The following is a 6,027-nucleotide window of genomic DNA, read 5'->3' on the forward strand; positions in this document are numbered from 1 at the left end:
GGAGAGGGAGAGAGTGTGAAAAAGAGAATGAAAATAAAACGAAACGATATGTAAGCAGCCGGATCATGTAAAATCTAACGTACTATTTTTTTTAAACTGTTATTGAACTTATTTTAAATTTATAAATCCTCATAAAAATTTCACAGCTCAGCATTGTATAATATATCCCTCTAAATCTTCAGAAGCATCATTTCTGTAGAATATTATTCATTGCATAAATTATTCTGTATTATGTTATACCGTATATACCAATAAGTCGAAGAATCGGAGAAACAGTAGCAAAAAGCATATTTCGGAGAATAAGAAAACATTGGCAGCGTTGCATTCACATTCATATAAGATCTATTGGGTGAGTGCAAAAGTTCGTGCGGAGTTTCAGTAGATGGAGTTATAAGCGTCGTAAAGTGTTGTCATTAATACTTCCATCTACATATTATATAACGTTGGAAAGGTGACGTCTTCAGCTGTTATTAAAAAAAAAATCATTTGTTTTCATACAAACTGCTTCGAGAAATATCACTTTAAAAACGAGTATCGATAAGGTGCATTTACGGCATGTTATGCTTTACGAGTTTCGAAAGGGAATAAACGTTGCCGCAGCCGTAAAAAACATTCAGGATGTTTATCAGGATGAAGCACCAGCTAAACGAACTGTGGAAAAATGGTTTGCTAAATTTCGGCGCGAAGAATTTAACCTTGAAGACGAGCCACGCTCTGGTCGACCTTCTGACATTGATGACGATGTTTTGCGTACTTTAGTGCTCAATAATCCGCGAATTTCAACAGAAGAAGTTGCTACAGCACTAAACGTTGACCGATCAACCGCTTTTCGGCGTTTAAAAAAGATGGGATTCGATTTGAAGCTCGATATATGGGTGCCCCATTTGCTGACCGAGAAGAACAAAATCAAGCGAATTTCTGCAGCCGTTTCTTTACTCGGGCGGCTCAATAACGAGTCGTTTTTGGATCGACTAGTGACGGGCGATGAGAAATGGGTCCTCTACAATAATGTTCAGCGCAAACGGACATGGAAACAATCAGGTGAGCATGGTGACGCAATGCCAAAGACCAGTTTGCACCCGATGAAGGTGATGCTCTCTGTTTGGTGGGATTGCAAGGGCATAATCTATTTCGAACTTCTCCCCGCTGGCGAAACGATTGATTCGGACAAGTACTGTCGCCAATTAACCAATCTGAATCGAGAAATAAAAGAGAAACGTCCGATTTTGTCAAATCGCAAGGGAGTCGTCTTTCATCACGCCAACGCCAGACCACACGTTTCGAAAAAGACGCTGCGCAAACTGAAGAGCCTGAAATGGGATGTCTTAACGCATCCACCGTATTCTCCTGATATCGCACCATCTGACTATCACTTGTTCCGGTCATTGCAAAATTATTTAAATGGAAAAAACTTTGACTCTTTGGAGGCCTTAAAAAACGGCGTCTCTTCGTTCTTCGAATATAAACCGCGCAGTTTTTATGATCGAGGCATCCGTATGCTGCCAGAACGTTGGAAAAAGATTATAGAAAACGATGGAGAATATATCATTGATTGAATAAAGATTTTTGTTTGCCTAATCACTGTGTGACTTTTACTCACAAACTCCGCACGAACTTTTGCACTCACCCAATACATCATGTATGTGTATACATGTATGTATACACATACATCTATACATGTATGTGTAGAAAAGAAGAATTGACAACGCAGCACACACACGTTTGTCCAAAGTCTGTGAGAAAATATATATATGAAAAAATACGAAAAGGAGACAGCGCGACATGTCGCTGCTCACTGAACATCTTGACAATCGCTTCACCTCGCATATATATACATATATACATATAAATTATAAATTAAATTATATATATACAGGGTGTCCCATTTTTATCCGGCGGGCTGAATAAAATTCGGGGATGATATTTTCCAGAAAAAAATGTCAAACAAATGTTGCTCAGTTCTAAAGGGGACATTCGATGCCATCAACAATTTTGACCTCGGGTGAAGGGTTCAAGGTCATTCAAGGTCAACTTTTTTTTTAATGGAAACCCCTATTTTTCAGATCGGCAATCGATTCCACGTAAAAAAATGAAACTTTTGTCTGAAGCATTTTTGTATAACGCAAACTAATTTTACTTATCCAGCCTCCAAAATTGAAATTTTCAATCTTTCTGAATTTTTTACTCGAGAATGGTGGGGTTTGGAGAGAAATTGCAGAAGAGAGAAAGTCCTTGGAATGCTGCAAGGAATTCACTCGAATTTTCGCATGCCGAGGGTACTGGACATGATGAGATAAAAGATTTTTTCCAATCATTGGCGGAAAAAAGTGCACGATCAACTATGCGAAAATTCGAGTGAATTCCTTGCAGCATTCCAAGAACTTTTTGTCTTCTGCAATTTCCCCCCAAACCCCACCATTCTCGAGTAAAAAATTCAGAAAGTTTGAAAATTTCAATTTTGGAGGCTGAATAAGTGAAATTAGTTTGCGTTATAAAAAAGTGCTTCAGACAAAAGTTTCATTTTTTTTACGTGGAATCGATTGCCGATGTGAAAAATAGGGGTTCCCATTTAAGAAAAAAAAGTTGACCTTGAATGACCTTGAACCCTTCACCCGAGGTAAAAATTGTTGATGGCATCGAATGTCCCCCTTAGAACTGAGCAACATTTGTCTAACATTTTTTTCTGGAAAATATCATCCTCGAATTTTATTCAGCCGGCCGGATTAAAATGGAACACCCTGTATATATAGCTAATTTAATTTAAGACATTACATGTGAGGTTGTGATTAGTGTGTACGACATACGTGTGGAATATAATAACGTCTTCCGACTGATTGTGAATGCAACCTAATGAGAGTGCGATCGAGGAAACGAAAATACGAGAGAGTTTCAAACACTAATCTTTTTATTAGTTGTACAGATTGAAAAATCCTTTTGCACAATGTAAGTACTTATAATAACGAAGGCTGGAAGAATAAGTTTTATGTAAAATTCAATGAAAAATTTTACAATTACAGTTTCCTTGTCATAACATTACTCCACGCATGAAACAGACAAGGATAGTACGATTGTGTCTGCCTGCAGCTCCATCGATCATGATTATGCGGAACTAATCTATTATTCTGTTTTATCCAAAAATGTAACACAATTCCGTATGCATTACATTTTCTCAAACACTATTTCTTTTACACTGACTTCTAAGCTCGTTTCTGTTACTTCAGTTTTATTCTTTCATATTATGGCTAGTACGGAAGCAAAAGCTTTTGCATGGATAAACTGCAGAACTTTTATAATTAATAAGTAAATTTACGAGCTGACACAAAACATAATAACGAAACTGTAATTTTGTAATTTTTCATTGAATTTTACATAAAACTTTGTGCTCCGTACTTCGTTATTATAAGTACTTTCGCTGTACAAATGGATTTTTCAATCTGTATAGCTAATAAAAAGAATAGTGTTTGAGAAAATTGAGTCAATTTGTCGGTAAAACAGACGACTCCAGGATCCCCTTAATATACTGTTTTACAAATTTTATGAAGCCTTTTGCCACTTTTCTTCACAATCACTATTTGTTTTCTTCATTTCTTCAGTTATAACTCAAAGTCTCCAAGACATTTGTGTCTATGCCACAATTACTACTTATTTGACACTCGTATATGCCATCCTTCTGCTCTCGTAATAAGTGACAGCGCTGACGTATGAAGCAGTGGTTGTTTTTCTCCTCAAGTTGGAGCGCGTTCCGAAGTCAACAAAAAATCGGTGCACATACCTTTTAGTTCACGAGTGTACACACAGTCTAGTGACAGATTGATGGCAAAAACATATCAGATCCTGACGTACGCAGTCTGGTGGCAAATTGACGACAGAAATACAACAGATTCTGCAGTGCGCAGTCTGGCACCAGAATGACGGCAGAAACGTAACAGATCTTGCTGTTCACAACCTGACAGCAGACTGGTGACAGAAATACAACAGATTCTGCCATATTCATTTTTACATCCCTCCTTCCCCTTCCCATTCAGTCATACACATTACGTGAAAGTAATTATTAAAAAACAATACAATATACGAACGTAATTGTTTTTATTTATCACACAAGACAAAACGAGACAGCCAATCAGATTCACAATGGTGTTTACCGTAAATGGCGGAACACGAAGGCGACGATGTTTCCTCTCATAGCCTCAGGAAGTGACGACACACGGTGTGTCACTTTCATTTCTATTGCCACACTTGAAGATCGCTTTCCGAAGATTCCTAAAAATGATACATGACAGCTTATACCTGGACGGCATGACCGTCCTCCCTTATAAGGACCTTTGTACGAGCGGAGAAACAAGAGAAATAGGCGTAACTCCCAAAAATCGATTGGAACGGGCAAATAATTTCGACTTCTGGGCATAGACAATTGGTACTCTGTGTCGACTTTACGGTGTCTCTCGGACATTTTACATGTTTAGGTCATCACGGGAGGATCGGATGTCACGGAGGACCGACGAATCTATTACCGAAGAACGCAAGAGACACAGGTAAATATTTTTATCCAGATTTCTCTGATTTTCCCGTCTCATCCCAACAATTATTAAGTTACAATGTATCGATACTACAATTTGCTATGCCATTATGAATACGACACGTGTATTGTATTTACTGTGGGAAATTGTGACATTAATACAATGTAACTTTTAATCCATGTATTTACTTAAATATATATTATACATAATTGTAGTTAGAAAGATGCAACTGTAATATAATTTCAATTTACAGATATCGCAGCAAATTGCCACTTCACCGTTCATAAACCCTTTTATCAGTTACTCCAACATCGTCTCGAAGTCACCGTGTGTCGTCACTTCCTGAGGCTATGAGAAGAAACATCGTCGCCTTCGTGTTCCGCCATTTACGGTAAATACCATTGTGAATCTGATTGGCTGTCTCGTTTTGTCTTGTGTGATAAATAAAAACAATTACATTCGTATATTGTATTGTTTTTTAATAATTACTTTCACGTAATGTGCATGACTGAATGGGAAGGGGGAGGGGGGATGTAAAAATGAATATGGCAGAATCTGTTGTATTTCTGTCACCAGTCTGCTGTCAGGCTGTGAACGGCAGGATCTGTTACGTTTCTGCTATCATTCTGGTGCCAGACTGCGCAACAGATTCTACTGTATTTCTGCCGTGAATCTGCCGCCAGACTGCGTGCGTCAGGATCTGTTACGTTTCTGCCGCCAATCTGCCGTCATAGTATTAAACCGCGTTTGTTTGAATTCTGTCGCCAATCTGCCGTCAGACTGCGCACGGCAGGATCTATTTCCTTTCTGTCGTCAATCTGCCGTCAGGCTGCTTAACAGAATCTGTTCAAATGTTGACGTCAATCTGATATCAAACTTCTATATCAGATTTTGTCTCAATGCTGCTGACATTCTGCCGATATCATCTGATATTGCAGAATCTGTATTAATTTTGACATCAGTTTGTCATCAACTCCTCCAGCAGGCGTCTGGCAAAATCTGTCTCGGACAGATTTGGTTATTAGGATTACTAATAATTACTTTGTTAATAATTTTTCATTTTTCATGCATGCAGAATACGACTGCAGTGCATTACATGCATAATGCATTTGCTTCATACTTTGGTATTACCGCATGAATCGGCAAGAAGAATGTTTACTCTTTCTCCAACTTGATTCTATCCACGTTGCTGGCAAAGAGTGGATTTCCTAAACTGTACGCTATAACTGTACACTATTTTTTCATCCATTTACGGTGATTTTTCACAAACAATTCGTTAAACTTCGTGTCATTTTAATACAAACATAATATTGTTATATTTTTATTGAGTGGTGCACTCAACAACTCAGAGCGCTGCCAATGGTCCACTTATTTCTTTTAAAGATTCATTGAATTAATAGTTGCGCTGTTCGACACTGCATCGAAAATATATGGGAAAACCATTTTGCAAACAATTGTGAGTACATTCGAAGATATCATAATAAGCAAATAAATTACCTTCTCAATAGAC

This window comes from Harpegnathos saltator, unplaced genomic scaffold (assembly GCF_003227715.2).
Source record: "Harpegnathos saltator strain DR-91 unplaced genomic scaffold, Hsal_v8.6 scaffold486, whole genome shotgun sequence".
Taxonomy (NCBI): Eukaryota; Metazoa; Arthropoda; class Insecta; order Hymenoptera; family Formicidae; genus Harpegnathos; species Harpegnathos saltator.